We start from the raw sequence: 22388 nt of genomic DNA on the forward strand, positions 1-22388 counted from the left end.
ATCCACAAACACTGTGTGGGATTTAAGACAGCAAACATTCACCCTGCTGAAGGAACATTGAACAAGACACTGGAAGCAGACAATATCGGGTGGTTGTACTGTGGTTGACCTCGGATTTAGTTTGGATGAAAAGCACACACAGAAATTCTCAAAAGACTATTTTCAAAAAATAAAAACGACTATAACTGCAATGATTGACGTTTACATATCCAGCCTCAAGCCCAGGGGAATCGCTTATTTGTTATGTTCGCCTATATTTTCACATTATCTACCATTCAAGGCTGAATTGTCTACCATGGCTGGTCTGAATTCTGCTTTGCATGGAATTTCACTTTAAGGAACTGTAATCCATAAAAATGTGATAGAGGCCCACAGGAGAGTTTAGAAGCCAAGCCCAGCCGTATAATTTACAACTTGGACACACAAAAAAAGCTCTTTAGAGTGTCTGCTCTCATGACAGGACATATACAAGGATTTAAATGTACTCAGTATGTTCTTGCTATGAACTAAATAACAGGTCATACCGATTAGCTACAGTATTGAAACCACTTGCCTAATATGCTGTACAGTAGGTCCCCATCTTTCGGCAAACACAACTCTGACCTGTCAAACTATGGGCATAGGAGATTTGAGGGTGTCTTGTAGCCCTGGCATCGGGATGTTGGCAGTGGATTGTTTGGGTTGTGTGGGTTTCAGGGTATGGCCTCCATGGATGAGTCTTGTTCTGGTGCATCCCATGGATGCTTAGGGAGATGTTAATCTAGGGCGTTTTTGAAGGCTGAGTCAACATCTGAGACTCTCCACAAGCCATATAGAAGCCTGTTGTAGGGTCATTTTATGGGTGGGTGTTTAGGGGATAGGGTCAGGGTGAATTTCATGTAAATGCAAACATTTCGCAATGAAACACTGCATGGTCACAAGTTGATCAATAGCACTGTTCTTCGGTATGCTATTTTTTGTTGTTTTAATGTTGTGGCTGATCAATGTATAAAATATAAACCTTAAGAATAGTTAAAGTAAGACTACTGAACAGAAGGCTGTGCCACACCATTAAAAGTGCTAGTTGCTTGTCGTTTTCTGCTTTTTCTGGATAGATTTCAAAGTTTCACTCCTATGATTTTTTTTTTTCTTCAGAAAGCTTTTTACTCTAGCTTCATATTCCAGATGAGTTTGCAAGTTCTGGCATTATCATTGCCATATACCTTACTTTGTTTCCAGGTTACATTCAGGGAAAACTTTGTTTTTTTGGAAAAACAAAGGACAGAGAAACATGAAGAGAGCCAGTGTGTGTGTGTGTGTGTGTGTGTGTGTGCAAGAGAGAGAGAATTATGCTTCCAAGGTATAGCAGGCTGCTTGCCAGATGTACTCCCAGCAGCTGCATAACAGATACAATGAAATTTTAGATCATTCTATAAATACCGCTAACAGCTGCTTTAAGTTAAAGTCAGATGATTATTAAAAATGCTACAGATGAACTGTTTGTTAACAGATTTTGAGGAACAGTGCCCCTTTTCTCTGAAAAAACAAAAGCTACAAACAACAACAAACAACCACATGGTAACAAAACTTGTGAAACGACACCTCTTCCTTTTTAGCGTGCAAAAACTGAAGTTATTTCCTCTGTTTCTGTCCTTCAGCTTGGTAAAACAAATGGTTTGTGACAATGTGAGTCATCATAAATAGGAAGCTGCTGTGTTATTCATGTTTTTATTTTAAAGGTTTAACTTGTTTTTTAAGTCTCAAACTGTGCTTGAACTGACACTTGATCAATAATGGAGGTAATGTAAAAATGAGCAAACTATTTATTTAAAATCTCTTTGTTAGAGATTAAATCATCATTTTATTTGAGCTGAACCATGAATGAGGCATCGCTCTGTCAAATCCAATCTTTCTAACATAACTTTCAGATCTTCAGAAGACAAGATGCCACCCATCCAGATGACAAGCAGCGGAGGTCTCTGCTCGGCTTTGCTCGGGGAGATGAAAAGTAGCTGCACAGTTATGTATGTATGTTGAGCTCAAGAAAAGAACTCATAATGAAGTTAATTGGAAAATGTCTTTCATACACATGTAAATAGATCGTTGAAGGAATACTGGAACACAAAGCAAGTCTGAGTTAATGGATTTTAAAGGGATTATGAAGTGTTTTGCCTGGTTGCTTCATGGGGTCATGAGTCTCCTTTTTGTTGCATCCGCTTTACAAGGACTACATGGAGGTCATGGACATGGGGAAAGATACCAAGTCAACCAGTCTTTGGGTTGAACACACTTTTAAAAAACAAAACACATCATAATACGTAAAGAACAGAGCAGATGGATCGTCAGTGATTTCTGAAATGATATTGGCTAAATTACATATAATGTTTCTACATCTGAAGAGGTTGCACCTCATGAGAGGCACATTATGACTGAAAATGCATTCATGTGGTTAACCACGTCCTGCTGCTGGTCATAACCAGCAGGACAGCAACTCACTTGACCTGAGTTGTGAGCTCATGAGCACGATCTTGCTTGACTGCAAGGTCACTCATATAAGATGCATAAGACGTATAGTACTGTGGAAAAGTCTTCAACCACCATTGGTTTCCTTATCTTTTGTTTGAAAAATGGGAAATGGGTGCAGTGATTTATTGATAGAGGCAAACGTACATGGATACAGCTTATATAATATGATATGAAAAGATGTCCCTCTTTTCATATCATTAGTTCCAACTATATGTATTTTAATTTTGTGCAGTATACTGGGATATTTATAATTAGAGTTATTTATATTTACTAGAGAATTTTTTTATATTTTGTAATATTTAAATTTGTGAAGTTGGTGACTGGTTTTATTATCTTGAAGCAACTGTGACCACATAATTTCCTCTGGGATTATTAAATCAATTATTAATCTGATTCTGATTATAAGGCTAAAATTAAAGTTTTTATTATTCTAACAAGCTTTAATTTTTTGCAAATTTGTCAGGAAGGCATTTAAGCCATCTAGTGTTTGAATGAGATTCTCTAATGTTTTGTTTGCGTCTAACTGTGTCACTGCCTTTTTTCAAGTTGGATCCCAAAATGCCGTGTTTGTGCAACTCCTGTATACAGAAGGTCAATGACAGGCAAGGGTAGGGATGGGTATTGATAAGATTTTCACGATTCCGATTCCATTTTCGATTCTGTTTAACGATTCGATTCTTTATCGATTCTCTTATCGATTCTTTTTAAAAAAGGAGAACACTAAGGTCAAATAGCTTAGAACTTTGTTTTATATCTTCTCTTTGAACGAGATAGAAATTTAGGAGTAACATGGAGTAACCAACAGTGACATCTTAAGAGATCCACAGCCTACGGCTTTTCAATGGGGTGTCACAGGGTCCCCAGGAAAAAAATTGTAAATGTAAAATAATAAAATAAATATTCTTCTGTAGCAATAAAACAAGAATATCCAGTAATGTTCCTGCCTACAATTAAACACATTCACTTACCTAAAATCGGGGCATCTGCTGTGGCAAATGGGTGCAAGCCTTTGACCACAAACTTAGTCACTGCTCGGTGACATTCGTCTATCCTGGCCTGAAAGGAGACGCTAACGGTAGACTGCAGCGACAACTGCCAGCATCTGAGCCAGACTCTGTCTGTCTCTCTCATCATGGTCATCTAAATGCACAGTAATGGCAGGTTTTGTAATAAGGCAGATCGCGCTAACATAATATGCACTGTTAGTTGATTATTTACCTGCCGCATTAACGGGAGAGGACGTGCAAACGTTACCGCTGCTGCTGGGTTGAGATTCACGAGTCCGGAGCGGAATTAAAAACACGACATTCATTTAAGGTCATCGCGTGTTTTGTGAGCAAATGCTTTTGCATATTCGTAGTGTTTCCTCCCTTAAATGAAATATCTACACAGCAAATCCAGCATGTCCAAATTAACACTGTCAGATTTGATTTCAACACTTTTAAAGTGTCTATATGGGTCCACACCAGAGAGTGTTAATTTAACTCTTTTTGGAGAGTTGGTATGTTAACTCTGATTTAGTGTTAAACACCAAATCTCTCTGGAGTTGATAATTTAACACTTGGTGTTAAGAGTTTATATATTAACTCTCAAAGAGTATTTTAGTTTAACTACGTAAGAGTTATCTTCTAATTAATTCTAAAAAGCGGGAATTTTACTGTTCTGAACTTCTAGAAATTTCTTTTGGAAATAAACATTTACTAAAAAGACGCAATGGTTTTTGAAAAACATTTATTCTGAACTGTGCACCACAATTTCAAAATATTTTCTGAAAGATGTAACAGTGTACATGTTCTCACTTTCATTAGAATTTTGTTTATCAAAAGGTCTGACATAGGTGAGCTGGTAAATGCAAATAACAGCATTCTCATCACTTATTTCAATAAATACAAAATACAATATGCATGTCCTTCATTCATCACTTTGTGGAACTGCAACGCACTTCTGCTCTCCCCCATATTCCATCTTCACAAGCATATCCTATGTGGAGATTGAATAAAAATTAGTTGACACTAATTAATGGCACAAATCAATTGCAGCACGGTAAAAAAAAAAAAAAAAGGAATCCTTTTTGAGACATTACTTGTGTAAAGTATTTTCCCAAAAGATAAGGACATAGACAACAGGTAATACTGAACTAAATGTAAAACCTCAACCTTTTTCATTTTTACCTAAACCGTGTGCACAAAACTCTGGAGGGATCTAAATGCTAACGTAGAACTCAGTCGGGACGTCTGCTACTGCTGTTTGCTCGTTTTTTATGGGAGATCGTTTTCAGGCTTCAAGTAGCACCATTATATCAACATTTCACATTCTAGACATTGTTTTAGGTGTATTTGACCAAAAAATTTAACCGAAAATTCACATGCAAGCTTTTTTTCAAGGCTGTGGTATTTGCCGAAAACAATACCTTTCAGCTAGCTAAAACAGCAAGCGGTGCTATCAGCGAGCAACATGGCTAATGCCTTTCACACAGCTTTGTCTCAACTCCAAAGAGCCACAGAAGTAAAAGCTAATAATAATAATTGAAACAATCTTTGAAAAAATGACTTACCAAGCATGGCAAACAACTCAAATATGTAGAGCAAAATGTTCTGAAACGGCTTCACTTCAGCTTCGATCGGAGCCGTGCTGGGGGCGGAGTCTGTGAATTTACTCTATTAGTGTCATAGCCCCTCTAGGAGTTCAGAGTTAAGAGGTCAAGAGTTAATGTTTCCATTGTAACACCTCCAGATTTGAAATAGAAACACTCATTTTTAACACTCGATTTTAACTACTATCATTTTACACCTCAGAGTTACATTAAAAGCATGTGACTCTACTTAGAGTAAAATTAACTCTAAGACTACTAACACCAAAACATTTAACACTTTTGAATTTGCTGTGTACTTTGCAAGTATTGCAAGTTGCCCTGTTGTCATCCGTTCTCGTAAAGTATAACCAAACTTTTGAGCGTTTGAGCCGCTTAGGCGCCGTGTTTCCTGCCAGGTAAATGACGCTCCGCAACGTGGTCATTCGGGGCGACTGGAATCGATAAGCGAATCGTTTGCAAAAATGGCAAACGATTCCAAGGAATTGAAACAGTGGGAACCGGTTCTCAACAAGAACCGGTTTTCGATACCCATCCCTAGGCAAGGGCTTTGAAAATGTAATTAGAATCCATAAAGTACATTGAAGCAAAAATAATCTCTCACTTTAGTATCATTTAATCCTTCAGAATAACACTGGACCAAGACAGCTGAGCCTGTTTTGATTATTTTGTTACCAGACCATCTGTGAATGCTTGAGCTGCCTACAGGCTTGATTCAAGTCTCGCATTTCACCCTAACCTGACAGAGCTGACAGCAAGCTCTGGGGACTTGCATACCCCAAATGCCACTGCTTTGGCAGGGACTAGCTACAGGTAGAAATACATGGGAATACAAATGAAAATTGCTTCAGGCTATGCTTCAGGAGAAAATGGCAAATGTCTATATTGTCTACATCCATTTCATACAGATCCATATATATATATATATATGTATGCGCACACACACAGCAGTACAAAATTATGGTTTTCATTAGTGGCAGACATGTTAACTGTCAAGGCCAAAATTCCACAGAAAAGCCACCCAGTTGATTGTGGTGATGTGGCTGGCTGTGCGAGGGGTGTGACTAATTTACCCATAAAGTGACACGTCTTCCTCGCAAGCTGTGAAGCTCAAAAATATTCCGATGACTCTGTCCTTGTGTCACTAAAGTCTGCATTTATCCTCATGTTACTTTTACTCTTCATCTGCTCGATATGGATGCTTGGGTGCTCGTTCAGGAGGCTCTCAACTTCAAAACATGACACAAATACATAAATAAAACATCAGTGCCAATTTTTCACTCGCTAAGATGAAAACGATGACTTTCCAAAAAATAAAAAATTCAACCATCATCTTATACTCTAGCATTACTGACAGTGTGCTGAAGTCTGTGTCTGTGTGAATGTGCTAAAATTCTGTGGGTTTCCAGCTCAGTAAAAGCTAAGCTTCATGCAATTTGATTGATATTGGCGAGCAGTGCACTGAAAACCCTCAAACGGCTGTGTGCAGACTGTTACCTTAGCCTCACTCTCCACAGCTGTTTCCTGCCCCAAACTGCTGAAACAGTGGTTTAGCAGAACCAAAGGTGGGCCAACACAAATCAAGGGCTCTCTGCCACATGTGCGCACACACACAACAATGAGAGCATACCATCCCCACCTCCCCGTAGACTGCTACTGGTCACCTTGCAGCACTTCCTTTTTGAGTTGGGTCATTTCCTCTTTCTTTTCTGCACAGGGATGATTTGGGCTTGGCTGAGGTTATAACTCAGGAGGGAAGAGGAGCAAACAAGGTCATGACTTCCTCCCTTTAATCATCTTCAGCCCATCACTCACTTACACATATGCACCCACCCACAACATACCTAGAAAGACATGCTGAAAGGTTTTTGTTCCCTTTTTAAAAAAACATTTACCTCAAGAATATGTGCACCAGTACTAACTCTGAAAGCCACATTTAACTCTCATGTTGCATACTTGTTTAAATTCACATCTGGGGAAAACAAGGCCTTGTGAAACTGCAGGGCTCATATAATTCTAAATAGAGGATCATGGCAGTTTAAAAGGCTGAACAACGGGTTTGTGACTGAATGTTGTCGGTTTAGCTTGGCAGTAGGAAAAATTCTTGAGTCATGGCAATGTACCCATTGGCATTTACCCTTTAGAAAGGAACTTACCTGATCAGGGATGGGTGAGAGCGTATAATAGGATAAAGTTTCACTGAGTTCCCAGATGTGCACTCATTCACTGGCAGGAATGTAAATTTCTTTTTCCATGATGAAAATGCATAAATGAAACTTATTTATTTAGTGAAATGAAAAGAGTTTGCATGCAGAATCCAAGGGAAACAAGAGCAGACATTACATTATGTGACTTGCTCATTAAATATTTTCCCCTCCGTCTCTGATGATGAATCAAAATAACTCTAAATGGACTCTGTTTAGACACAATCCCAAAATGCAGACTGCTAAGATTGGGCGGGGGGGGGGGGGGGGGGGATTCTTGAGAAACACTAGGGAACACTTCAAAGTAGTCCCAAATGAGCATACTCGTAACTGGTTTGCTCCCCAAGTGTGCTCAGTGGAATCATTCTCTACTAGCAAGAGTAAAGAAATGAGACAAATTGTTTGTGACAATTAGGCTGATGCCAGATACTGCCAACTATGGCCTGCACAATCACTTGTCCCCATCAGCCAACTCTGTTTATCAGTAATTGCGATTTGGAAAGAACTCTGAGGCGATTAGGTCCAGGGAGTGGTCAGGCAGAGAGCTTGCCCAGCCCTAAACAACGGGGCAGTGTTTGGGTAGAGTCTGCACGAGGTCCCACTGAGAGAAAGAGCAGCAGGGTAAGAGAAAGTGTGAAAGGAAGGAAGGAAGGAAGCAAAGAAGGAAGGAAGGAAGCAAAGAAGGAAGGAAGGAAGGAAGGAAGGAAGGAAGGAAGGAAGGAAGGAAGGACAGAGGGAAGGAAAGGAAATGGCAAATATGCAGCATTGACCCCTACTTTCCTAAAACCTATCTGATCTTAACCCATCCTGTCTGATAAGAAAGGATAATTTTATCAGACTTTCTAACCTTCAGTGTTCTACAGAGTGCTTTGCAACGTGTTTCTCTTTGATCCATTCAGAGTTTTCATGTAATTCTTCATTCATAAATGTGCATATGTGTTTGCATACAGCGAAGAGTTTTCAACCAGCACAAATACGCTCCTGTGGAGTCCTCCAAAATTCCAAATGCAAATTGCACAATGCCAAAATAATGTAAACTGTGATGGGTCGACTAGTTTCCAAACCAGGAAAGGAAGCGACAGCAGTTTACTGGGAATGGGAGAAGTGTGGAAAAAACCCCATCAAAAATAAATATATACAGCATGAACATTGGCTGCAGTGGATACTTCATTGTTTCTAATGTAAGGTTTCTCTTCTTCTCTTTAAATTTTACAACAAATGGCTGGCTAACTGGCTAACGACAGCACAAGTATGAGTCTGTGTCCCACAGACAGACTGTACCACATATTTTTGACACTGCCCCCATTTGACAACTTGCAGTCCATAGATGCTCATGGACTGCCAGCATGGTACCACCGCTGAACCACAATTACTCCTATAATGGAACTTATGGTTGAGCAGAGAGAGCATGTTTGCAGTCTCCTGGCTGGATGCCCCTTCTACCTGCAGTGAGCTCTGTTGTCCAGGGGTGTCCAAACTCCGGCCCGCGGGCCAACTGCGGCCCACGATCCATTTTTAATTGGCCCGCAAGTAATTTTATAAATAGAATCGAATATGGCCCGCACTTCAACTTTTGCTTGAGTGTATTGCACTTCTTAGTTTTAACACCAGGGGGAGCTACTGTCGATCGAGGCAGTTGCTCCACCAAAAAGGACAATCACAGAAGAATTTTAGCCCAAGTTAGTTACTAAACATGGCAGAACCAAAGAAGCGAAAGGTAGAAAGTGAATGCAGAAAATTTCAGACATGGTGGGAGAGTGAATATTTCTTCAAAGAATTCAAGGGGAAGTGTGTCTGTTTGATCTGCACTGAAATTATGGCAGTTATGAAAGAGTATAATGTACGACGTCATTATGAAACCAAACATCAGGCCTATGCATCCTACACTGGTGCTGAGCGAGAGCAGAAATTAAAGCAAAGGGTAGCTCTCCTGCGGGGTCAGCAACAGTAATTTTTTCGTGCTCAAAAGGTCCAGGAAAAGGCTACAATAGCCAGCTATGAGGTCGCCCAACTCATCGCAAGACATGGCAAGCCTTTTTCAGATGGAGACCTCATAAAACACGGCCTCGTTAAAGTCACCGAAATAATGCGCCCGTCAACAACGTCAGCATGTCCAGAAATCCAGTTGTCGAAGACTTGTCAGCCAACATTAAACTGCAAATGTCTGATAAAGCTGTGCTTTTGATCTTTACTCCATCGCATGCGATGAGAGCACTGATGCCACAGACACCGCACAGCTGCTATTTTTTTGCGGGGAGTGGACGAGCACTTTAGGTGAGTAAAAAATATATTCCACAGTACCCGTGTGTTAATGTGCAGGTACACATGCTTCAAATATCAATAATGCGCATCAATTCTGTCACTACTCTGCTTTTGCACACCACTTTCTTATATGCGCTTTTCTTGTTAACACACAGAGTACACACCGCTGTGCACTGCCCACGTACACGCAAAGTCAGCTGATCTCATCTGATGCAGATTTGCTCCTTGATCAAGTGACATTTGTCCGGATTTTTGGCACGAGTGGCGATCAGCACCGCAGCTGGATGTCCCGATTTACATACCCAGCGCAGCTGATACTCACCAGAATAATTTACTAAAATTATATGCACTCCTGTTATTAAGTCCAGTTCAGTCTGTTAATGTTGATAACGGTTTCAAACGAACGTTAATAGGTGTGTTGCTAAGCCCAATAACTTAAATAACAAACTTGAAATGTGCCCGTCCCATTTCCCCTTTATTGTTTTTTTTCTCTGTGCTGTAAATCTTCTGTCTAAGAAGAAATCTGAGGCTGCTGTTCTGAGAATGAGCTACCAAAGCTTTTTCTGAATAAATCAATAAAGATCCATTTATGGAAAGCTGTGATGAAGGCAGTTTTGTCTTTAATTATATTCAACAATATAATATATTCGACCACATGCAAGTGATTTTTCTAACTTTAATACACTAAAGTTAAGGTTATATACCTAATTTCTAGTAAGTGGCCCAGCCCCTCCTATATTTTTATGTATGTGGCCCTCAGTGAAAAAAGTTTGGACACCCCTGCTGTTGTCAGATGAACTGATTGAAGTCAGTCTAAAAGGTGATTTAAAAATCTAACTTATTTCCCTGAAATACCTTAAGTAAGTTGAGTAATTACAGAGTTAATTTGAGCACAAGTGCCTTTAGAGCCTCAGAGTTTTAAGCAAAACAACAAAAAAATAAAACTTTTTACCAGTAGTGTCACACTGTTGGACAAACTGCTAGTAATCTTATACATCAGGGGTGCTGAAGGACAGTAGCTCTCGAGGATTGGAGTTGGACACCTCTGTTACACAAGAACCAGAGCTTAAGCAGACTCGGTTCAAACATTAGTGTTTATGTGTTATTCAGAGCTCAGGTCTTTGATACTGTTTGGTGAAACTCCAATCTAACGGAAAAAAACAATGAAACAACAACAACAGGTAAAAAAAAACTAGGAGAAGAAATTAAACAGCAATAAACTGAAATTTTTAAAGAGCCATGTGCAATCAACATACCATACTGCAGGACCATCTAAAACAGTCTCCCTCTCTCTCTGTCACACACACACACACACACACACACACACACAGTTTTTCTTTTCAGCCCATCTTTCAAGTCATTTTTTTCTTTGAAGCAGAGAGCATTAAAGGAACATGACTGTCATCTAGTGGACATTTGCAGTAACTACAAATGGAGTGTTTGAGGTTCACAATTATTTTCTTCGCACTTGCATGATGATGTATCAGTGCATTAGCACAGCAGATGGTGCAAAACCAGCTGGATACTAGATTTCACCATCACACTCTCTGGCTCTTTAATGATTCTCAAACCTGTTTTCTTTCTCTCTTCTCACTCTGTTTTTCCCCTTTATGAGTTTAACACATGCACATGAACACATATAAATAAAAAAGTAATAATGATTGCAGCTCTAACTGCAGTGTTGTTAATCACTAACATATAAATATGAATGCTAAATCTTATGTGACAGTTCTAGTTTTTGACTCAGTATATTAACTTCAGAGTTTTTGCAACACACCATCCCTGTGCTCGGGTGGCGTGGAAAACCTAATAGGTAATCATCAATAGATGGATAAATGGAACACCTGAAAAATCACAGGGGAAGAAAAAAACACTACAGTGTTGTTCCAGATTATGTCTTTCAGCTTACTCCAGAGAAAACAAAACAAAGCAAAAACAAAACAAAATAGACTATTTATGTTGTTTCACTTCATTTTTTATTATTACTGAAACATTTCCTGAGGATGTGGTTCACATTAGTGTGGGAAGGGATTTGAGTCAGAATATCCACTGTCAAGTGGGAAACACTGGGGTTACTTAAGGCCTTTTGATGGCCTTCCTGCCCTTGATGTTCATATACAGTAATATCTGTGACTCAAACTGTGGATAGTTTCCTGCAGTGCTTCTCTAAACTGTGTGCCTACAGCATACAGTGGAATAGGAACAGTATGTCAATCGAGCAACTAGAGCTCAGTCCGCTGACATTAATTGAAGTTTTGCACTTAGGATGATACACTAGATGAAGTAGTCAAGCTTCTGTAGGTAACTGTATTTCATACTTTATTTTCTTTCTTTCTTTTTTTCAAATACATGAAGTTTTACACCTCAACCATGATTTGGACATGTGGTTCAGAATGTGTACCAGTAAATAAAGTAGGTCTTACAAATAAGTCAAAAGTTTCTTTCTTCAGAGTCTTCAGGAATAGTTCTTCATTCTTCCTGAAGGAAATCCAAAGCAATTCTTTGGATGTTTGCTGCCTTCTGTTCCATTTTCTGTTAAGATGACCTCACACTGATTCAGTCACATTGAGATTCTTGCTCTGGAGAATCCAGTCGTTGACCGGTAGTGTTGTCTATTCAGGTATGTTTTGCTGCATTGACAGTGTGTTTGGGATCATTGTCATGCAGAAACATTAAGCTGTTGCCAATTAGACTTTCCAGACGGTAGGGCATGGTGGATCAAAATCTGACAATATTTTTTTTCTGTGTTCATAATTCCATTAATTTGGCTCAAATGTACCCCAAAACCATTAGAGAAACTCCAGTGTGTTACAGATGGCTGTAGACACACTGTGTTCGAGCTCTCTCACGGCCTCCTTGGCACACATTGACCAAAAATGACAAATTTCGATATATCCCTCTATCAGACATGTTGCCACTGATTTTGAGTCCAGTTCTTGTGTAATCTGGCATGTTTCCCTTTCTTAAGAATGGCTTCTTGACAGCCAACCTTCCACTGAGACCATTTCTGATGAGGCTTCAGTGAACAGTAGATGGATCAACTGAAGGGCCAGATGCATCTCTTAGGTCCCGTGTCAGGTTTTTACTGGATTTATTTCCTGTTTTTTAAGGACGTGACTTACATACACTCTTCATTTGCTGTAGCTGTTATGCTTGTCCAGTATGTGCTCTTTTCTGTCAAATTGGTTTATCTTTTTTTTGTATGTTCGAAAAAACAAACTGTATTTTTGCGACAAACTGCTATTAACAAAAAACCTAAAGATGCAATTTAAAATAGCTTTTTTTCTATCTTTTATGTGTAGACACAACACCAATTCATCCCTTAGTTCATTTTCTATGCTTAAATGACTCCTAGGTCAGAGTTAAGTGGGTTAATTTCAGATAGTTTCAGCAATTCCAATAAAAAATACAATATTAATGTGGAAATTGAATCTGAATTATTTCATGTGATCCATAAAGCTGGTCCCCTTAATTCATGGAAAACTCATTCAAAAATAATAAGATTTTGCCTTTTTTGTCCTTTGTTACCTATGTACACACACACGCACACACACACACACACAATTAAACAATTCAAAGCTCGCGCTAAAGCAAAATTGTGAACTTTCAATGTTCTCACCTAAAAATCAATTTAAAGTCAAGTTATGCTTCAGCAACAAAGCGAAGAAAAACAAACAAGAGGAAGACATCAGCACAGAATTGGAAAGTCAAATAAATCCCCCCTATCACTTTTAAACAGAGAGAACCAGTGAATCATGCCAGTGCCAAACAAGAGCTTGTTTTTGTACCTATAATAAGATATTTACCTTTTAAAAGTCACTACTTGGCAGCAACATTGTTTTGAAATTGCCAAAGCAAGAACAAACCTAAAGAATGGTGCTTTTAGTTCAGTCCACCAGCTTACAGAACACGTGCAATTGTCATTGATTTTAATGTAAGCAGTGTGGAACAGGACACTGGGACAGCTGTTTTGCTTACAGTGCAGTACATGCATGTGTGTATGCTGCCTCACAACTGTGTAAGTTTCAGCTCAGTATTTTGCACCCTTACTCCATACTTTGCCATTGTGCCAGCACATGTTGTTCATCTTTTCTTCATCTTTGCTTCATTAATGTGTAATCTGCTGTCTAATTTTATCCAGCAACAAATGCAACAAAGCTGAATAAACCAATCCAAATATTCAAACATGGTGTTCTGCATATAACTTTATATTTTCTTTTTATATTTTTCACCTGTACTGTGCATCTTCCACCAAGTATTTTTTTGTATTTTTCCATTTGTGTCCTCTAGCCTTTGCCCTCTCCAGCCACCCCCCCTCCCTCACACTTACTGCTCTTTCCTGTCTGCAGGCTGCCAGGCACAGATAAGGTGTCTTGGCAAGGAGTTGGAATGCTGTCCTTCGCCTCACTGAATGGGAATCCAAGAACCTGTGTTCACACTGTGTCGCTGGAACAATAGGACAGGGCAGAGGGATAACATTTGGGATAAAATGAAAAAAAAAACTAGCAGACAAGAAAAACAAGTGAGGGACCATGGAAGCTTTGCTTGGCCTGAGCAAGGTCGCAAGCTGCGCCAGTTCAAAGTGGAGATTTTTATATTTCATTTAATTTCTTTGCAGATTTAAATAATATTTTATTATGTCTCATTTTGATAATAGGTTATTGTCAACTTTAACTTGAGCCATAAATGCAATGTAAATGCATGAGCTCCATGTAATTTTGTAATCGCACTGCTTTGGAGTTCCTAAAAAGTATAGGATGTGTTGCTAATGATCTAATAGAATCAGCTGTGGCATTTGCCACTGCACAAAGCTGGCATTTTTTTCTTTGTTTGATTGTTGTATGTAGATATAAAGAATAGAGGAGCATGAAACCATAAGTTCCACTGGTGAGCTTTCAAAATCCGTTGAAGCAGAAGTTTAATTTTTATACAGCTTTAAAGCTGTATAGGATCAAATATACTGGACACTTACTGTATATGTCCATAGTTATGACATGCCACTGAATAATTTTAGATGTATACTAAACAGTACGCTATACTGCAGCAGAAGCTGCTAAACTTGCATATGGTGTGGCTGCACAATTTGCCATCACTCCATGTCTGATTTACAGTCAGACATGGAGGCAGGCACATGCACATGAACACACTGTGGGCAACTTTGTTCACATCCTGTCCACGTCCACACAAACACGTTCAAAATCACAATGCCCCACCTTTCTACAGTCTTGTTTCATTTTGTCAACCTCTCTCTTATTCCAGCTAGGATGATTTACAAATATGCAGCATATATAAAAATCCAGTCTACAGTAATGCTATGCTTATTTTAAATATTTTTAAGGAGACACAAGGAGCAGTGAAGAAGAGCTGCTTGACAGTTTTACCATTATTCAATAACTTATTGTTAAATATTTTCTATGAGAATTATTACTGCAAATGCATTTCCAGCATGCAGCCTTTAGGAGGTGTTTATATTTTTTTAGCCTTGTTACCCTAAGTCATGATTTTAGCTATTCGACTTACTTCATAATATATGACTTCAGTTGGAATTTTTTATTCATCATTGTCACAATATTCTCATGACTTCTCCAATAAATAGATGATAAAGCTGTAAAAATTAACAATGACTGGTCATGCTCTCCTTCGGTGAATGGGGCGCCTCTTGAATGACAAGGATTATCTCTAGATTAGGAGTAAACTGAACTTTGAAATGGATTCTTGGAAATGCTGCTGAATGCTGCTGTTTCTGCTGTATCACATCCCAATAATGTTTCCATTAGATGAGGCTGTAATACTACACTCGACTTATTTCTCATCAAGTTTTCTCTGTGGGGAGAATGGCGAGGAAATAAGTGTGTTATTAGAGAGAAAACTTCTCTGGCTTCAAGACAAACTTGCAAGATAGACTCAGAAATTCCAATTACTGTTTTGTGTACCTGCTAAGTGTTGAAAGTATAGCCTTGTGCTTCAGAAAGACCGACATTTTTTCATACAAAAGTAAAAATATTGCAGGAACTAAATGGAAACACTAGCAGGTGTATTTAATGATTTTAGCACTGAATATTGATTTCTTTAAAGTAACAATGTGTAGACTGAAGTGCATAATCTTAGGTACGGTGGCTGGGGTGTGGCCATCTTTTATGTGTAATGTTTGTAGTAGGTTGTCAGTCCATTCTTATTCTCAGCTGTGAATATGTAGGGCGAGTTGTTAAGGATATCCTGAATGTTTCTGTTTGCAAGTACTGCTATTTTTGCCACTGTTAGTTAGTTGCTGTTAGCCACTGTTAGTTAAAACAGTGAACCATCATTGAGGCGGCTCTAACATTACTGGACACAGGCACTTAAAATGACTAAAAACAGTGTTTATCAGAGTGAAAGTGTGATTTTGGGGCCTCTGGAGCCTAACATTAGCTGGCATAATGTTAGGTTATGATCAGCTGTTGTTGTAGTTTAGCTGGCTCATTGTCAGCTTATCGGAGACAGGAGTGTCAAATGTCTAATCTGCAAACAATAAGTATAAATAAGCAAACATAAATAAGCATTGTTCTGCACATATTTGTGTGAGCCTTGTCCTCAGTTCAGCAGGGCATATATATTGTTAAAAGTTAGTTTTTTCTGTCCCACTGGTCACGAATGCGCTTGCGCATAGGGTCATAGGTCATGTGACTGTTGGAGTTTTCTCTTTTTTCTTTGTATTATTGTAGGGTCTTTACAATGTAAAGCACATTGAGGCAACTGTTGTTGTGATTTGGGACTATAGAAATACCATTGAATTGAATTGGATATACACCACATACATTTCCAAGGTTGTTTGTCCTGTTTTGCACTTTTCTAAGTAAATTTGTCCTTACTTCATTCTGCCTCCAGTGTTGTGCATTCAGATATTCTCTTACCTTATGCTATCTCAAACGTTTGTTTCACAATAGCCAAATGCTTCTGATGCATAAGCTGATGTAATGCCTCTATTCATAAAACGGGCCCTTTCATTTCACTCTGGTATTATTCTCAAAAAGTATCTGACCTCAGTCTGTCGCATGAAAATAAAAACACTCTCTTGGTCTGTTGATCCAAAACTGCATAAATAGTTGGCCAGCTACAGAGATTATGGGGGAAAGCCTCAAATGTGAGAAAGCACGGGGTGGTGGGGGGCATGATAAGTGAACACTGTAATTCAAGACGTCTTGGATGGATTGGCAAAAGTTATTCTTGTTGCACATATTTTGGCTGTACTTCGTAACTGAGAAGATTCCAAACTAAAACTAAAAACACAATGCCCTGTAAACAAGAGACTTTGTGTCATTATTGAAGTAAGGGAAATCATAATAATTATAAATATGGTTTATTTTTGTGGTTTTAGTAGGTTTATTTCCTTATTTAAATAAAAATCACATCAGTGTTTCAAACACACGGTGTCATTAATTCACCTGGTAGCCAATTCTTCTGACAGGGTCTGAAGCAGGTACATGAAGGGCAAATATGAGGACTATATAAAATGCTAAAAGTAGAGTCCAAATCTGCTAATGAACAAACATAAAAGCTACAAAGTTAGCAAAACATTTAAGCTTGCTATGTAGAATTAAAACAATCCATGTGATCAAACAAAGCGTCTTTACCAGCCAGCCTTGTTCCAACACTTCTAGCACTTCTGATAGAGAAACACGAATAATCTTAAGGACCCTTCAGTGTTCAACTCTTCGAGTTTTGGTATGCCATACAAATCTTTTATATTTTCATCAATGCACTTTAGTGTATTTGAAATGGATTGCACTTCCATTTCAAATGAAATTCAGTCTTTCTTCTTTATAGTACCATATGTCAGAGAAGGGAGGGATTTCTTCGGCACGCCATTTATATTCACTATTTCTACCATCAAGGGGAGGCAAAACAAACAGGAAAATAGGCAGAGGACGTGAGTGCTGCTTTCCTGGAGCCAAACCAGAGAGGCGGTAAATCATAATCCCTGAGCTGAAACTGAATTCACCACACCTATCAAAACCCATTTAGGATCAGAGGCCAGAGGTCCAACCATTAACTGTATGGGAGATCCCCCTTTTTTCTTCAATCCTTTTCTTTCAGGGTAAGAAAACGGATAAATGAAATCCAAATACACACAGATAATCCTCTGCGTCTTTCCAAAAAGGAAATTATTATATTTGAAGTTATGAAAGTGCTTCCTGAAGTGAAGGAAATGCACCAGATTTTTTAGGACTGTGTCTTGATCTAAGAAAAACATAAGCAGACGCACACTGGCAGGAAAATAATAAATGTGTTTCCACAGGCCTCCCTTTTCTCTTACTAGCTCAGCCCCTCCCTGTGCATTGTGATTTACAGTATATCTCAAAGCAGGCTTTTTTTTTCTGTTTCCAAAAAAAAAAGGGAAAAAAAGGAAAAGAGGTAGAAAACTCTCAAAGGTCCTTTTGGCCAGAGACATGAAGGGAGGAAATTGCACTGATTTAAGCTCAGCTTCTTTTGGCATCTATCTGCCTTCTTCATTTTTCTGAAAGTGAGGGTGTTTGTTCCACAGCCGCTGGTCTAGATGCAGTCCTCTCAGATGTTTTCCCTTCGTCTCTCATTATATCCACGGTAAGCTGATGAGTGGAAGTGACTCGGAGCACCGCAGTGCCTTTATAACAGAAACTGTGAACTTCAATTACAATCAGCTTTTCTGTGCTGAAGCCTGAACAGAACTGCTGCCTTCATTCTTAGAATTAAGTATACAAAGGCGAGAACACTGAAGATGAAGAACTGGAATATTAAACCACGTAAACCTGATTACCTGAAAAGAGGTGTGTAGTTATATTCTCTTCACTGTATGAGAGCCATTTCCTGACTGTGTCCTCAGCAGGCTCATTGAAGTTTTTCAGATAATTTTCAGTCTGTGAAAAACGTCTAATAATCTTTTTTGTACTACCTGCTCTACACCAAACAGACAGTGAGTACAGTGGAGCATCGGCTAAAGTGCTAGGATTTTCCCTTAGGATTTATTGAGAACAAAAGCCCAGCTAAAGAGAGTCAAAATCTGAGTTATTTATGCCACTAAGATAAAAACATAACTCCAGATTAATGCGACGCCTAACTGAGGTGAACGTGAAAATAAAATCTGTTTGATGCACCCGGATCAACTATCTTTAGTACAGAGTCTGCATGATGTCGATTCCTTGCCCACGTAAGACTATTCAGTGAATCTCAGGAGCAATTTTCTGCAGCAGATGGACAACCAAAACTTTGCATCTTATAGTAGCACGCACTAATTACCTCCAATAGCACCTGTGACAAAGTTTAGTGTAAAAGTGAACTTTTTAGCTTTTTGTCCGGAGCTTTTTTTATTTTTAGCACACATTTTCTCCATGTCTTCACAACTTTGGAAAGCTCAGTAGGACAACAGATCTGTGATTCTCTGCTTCAGCGGAGAGACGAGTTTGGGACGACTGATGGGCGCTTCCCCACAGAGCTCACATAGCATCAGCCTGTCTCTGAACAGTCTCCAAAGTATTCAGCTAATTTCCTCATGGTGTAATATCTGCCAGCTTCTCCCTTTGTGTCTGCACAAGAAAGCATAATGCATAATGATGCACTGATTTAATGCTTGAGCAAATAAAAACAAAAGGTTTAAAGTTTGATTCACCTTTTTATGGATGTGCTTCCTCTAAGTTTTGTTATGGAATAATGTATATATAATTAAAAAAACAAACAAAAAAAAAACGCAACTTCTGCTTTTTTAAACTGCATATACACAACCTATAGGTGTACTGAGCTCAGGATCAGTAGCCTGCCTGTTCTGTTTGAGGACCAATTCCCATTAGTCTTCTGTGGTGTGAACATTTGTAGACATTAACTCAAATTTTGTAATTTAAAGGCACTTGTACTTGTGTACAACATCCAAAGTATCATTCCTGCTCAAGATCTGTACTCATCTTGAGCAGCTGAGATGCAAAGGGAAGATGCAAAGAGAAGACATTCCTCCTCTTCTGTCTGTTTCCCTATTTTTGTATAAATGAAAAAGCAGACCATTTTAGTGACAAGTTTAAGTTACTGCCTAGGAACACTATTACAGCAGAGAAAATGAGAACGGCAGAGAGGCACTGAGCTGTTACTACATGGAGATCACACAGTGGCTGTGAGACTGTTTTAGGTCTCTCCAAGCCGTCATTTTGAGCCATAAATGAAAGTAGAACAACAGTGTGGGAGCCAGCTGAGCCATTCGAGGCTCAAGGATTTCATACTTCAAGTCTCGGTTTCATATCAAGCCAACACAACTTCTCAGCCTTAACTCCTCTAGCCGTGTACCTGCCTTCCAGTCATTCATTTTCTCTCTAGATTCAACCTACTTTCCTGCATGTCACACTTAAGAGCTGCTCTCACATCCTGGTCATTTCGATTGTATATTCCCTCTCATTTCTCTTACACTTTCCTTTTCTATGTGGATGACAAATTTCAGATAGACTGCCTCTTTTTCCTCTCTTTACCTGCTTTCAGTATTTTTTTTTTTTTTAAATTCAGGCTCCTTTCGTCGTCTCTCCTTTTCTGTCTCCTCTGCTCCACTTATGCATCCCAGCAGTCTAGATTTCCTTTCCTCAGGTTATAATAGTTAGACTGTGAAATCACCCCAGCACAACACCCCTCCCTTCATCCTAGGGCTGGGCGATATGACCCAAAATTCATATCTCGATATTTTTTAGCTGGATGGCGATATAAGATATATATCTCGATATTTTTTTAAAGCCACAAGGTAAGAACAAAAAGAGAGTTCTTAGTCAAAGCATGACACGAAAAGCATGAAAAAAACTACTCAAAAATAAATTATGAGCATTTATTAAATAATAATGCTCCATAAATAAAAGAAAACTATGTTGTTTTTGTGCATAACAAAGAGCTCACAATTGTGCAGTCAAAATGTAAACTAAAAGACGCTGAGCATAATAACAAGGGCAGATTTCACAGCTGCTCTGTTCCCAACTTCTACTGTGTGACTGACAGCCTGGAGTTTGAAATCCTCTTTGTAACCATGTCTCTTAACAGGTGCCATTTATGGTCCTTATACACAGTAGGGTAATATTACGTTGACGCACAGTACGTATCACTCCGCGAGGCTCCTCGGTAGCCGTAATGCTCCGACAATCCATCAAGCCGGTGCAGCTCCGTAACTTACCAAAGTCGTACTAAAACATTTTTTGACAGATTGCTGAGCGCCGTGTACCACATAAAATCGGTTCGCGGCCATCAAGCACAACCAGAATTCATACATAAGGCGCGCTGTCAATTTTTGAGAGAATGAAAGGATTTTAGGCCGTACATGGCGTTAGCGTGGTTAGCTCGTTAGCGTGGTTAGCTCGTTAACACGTTGACGCCGTCCAGCCCCACGGCACGCACGGGGCGATGCGCAGTACCTCGTTAACGGAGATTTGCCGTGTCCATCTTGTCGCTGCCTGCAGGTGAAGCAATGGGGGAGGGAGGGGGAGTTGTGTTCAGTGAAGGAGAGGCGAGGCCGAGTACCGTTGCGTAAAGACAAAAGTGGACAAAAGAGAGGCAAACTTGTGGCTCCACAACTATAATTATAACGTAACATAGACTATATCGATATAAAAGATATTGTCACATCTTATATCTCATATAAAAATATATCGATATTTTTAAAAAACTCGATATATCGCCCAGCCCTACTTCATCCTTATGCCCTTCTTTCCCCTTCTCTAACATCTTTCTCTCCCTTCTGTGATCCCCTACCTTCTCTTACTATTTACAGCCAATCCTAAATATTTATGGCCTCAGAGCTTGAGAAGTAGGTGGGGGCCACAAGGTTTTTCCTCGCCCATGATTACTTGGGTGTTGTCAGGAGCCAAACAAGGTGAGGCTTTGGACTCGGTCCTGGAGAGGAGAACAGGGTCTACCCAATCTACTCTGAGCCCCCATGCTGAAGTGATTAGGCCACAGGAAGCTGAACCTGACATTGCTGACACTAGGCCCCCTTTACCACATCCTGCTACAACATCCACCCACACGGCATGACACCACCTCTCTATGCTGACACCTGATTCACTATTGGCAGCCACTGACTGATTTACATCTTCTGATATGGTCACAGAGGATGGAAAAGCAGGCATTATAATAGAGGACACGAAAGTGTTAAGAGAAAACCTGAGACGAGTTTAAAAAAGAAAAGAAAATGCTTGTGGAAAAATCCTCATCTCAGATTTAAACAAGCAAGCAAACAAACAAAACAGTTTTTACACTTAAAGGTAAAGAATCTTACCTGGAAGAATGTAAGGCTGGTTTCTTTGCTATCTTATGAAAAAAAGAACAAACGGTGATTACTTAAAAGCAGTAAACGTTGTTACTCTGGTTGCCATGGTACCAAATAAAGTGGGAATTTTAATTAGTTTAATTTTTTCCTTGTCTGAATTTGCATATAATGCGCAATACCATAAAATGCACAGTCGTTCAAAACGTAAATCTACTGACTAAGAAAACCTCTATGACAGAGCACTACTGCCCTCTAGTGTTTTGGAGTGGAAAAGACAGAATTTTGCTCAAGATTAGTAACTTCTGCTTATATGTATATGCTTATATTTTCATGTACACTTTATAAAATGTGTGTTTGTTTGTTTTTTAATAAAAAAAAATATTTATAATGAGGATGGTCGATTAAGTAGGATTAATGTAATATCAGGAATAACAAGAATCACCTCATCAGGACTCTTCGTTAGGAAATTTGAACTCAGATTTGGGTGATTTTGATGGGAGTGGATGTCTCCCCACGGCAGAGTCCACCACACTGCCTGGTGTTGTCTGTGCTTGTATATTCATCCTTGGTTAAATGTTTGGTTTTTGGG

The 22388-nt window shown here is 39.1% G+C and overlaps 1 long non-coding RNA gene across 1 annotated transcript in view; it reads right to left on the reverse strand.

Annotated features, from left to right (window-relative positions):
* LOC146504144 (uncharacterized) overlaps positions 1-22073 on the reverse strand; it is a 60640-nt gene extending 38567 nt beyond the window's left edge. Inside the window, exons 1-2 of the long non-coding RNA XR_014868685.1 lie at positions 21809-22073; positions 13892-14007 (exon numbers count right to left, since the gene is read on the reverse strand). This is a non-coding gene — a long non-coding RNA (uncharacterized LOC146504144). The remainder of the gene's footprint in view (positions 1-13891; positions 14008-21808) is intronic.
* Positions 22074-22388: the final 315 nt, after the last annotated feature.

This window comes from Neolamprologus multifasciatus, chromosome 14 (assembly GCF_963576455.1).
Source record: "Neolamprologus multifasciatus chromosome 14, fNeoMul1.2, whole genome shotgun sequence".
NCBI classification, from domain to species: domain Eukaryota; kingdom Metazoa; phylum Chordata; class Actinopteri; order Cichliformes; family Cichlidae; genus Neolamprologus; species Neolamprologus multifasciatus.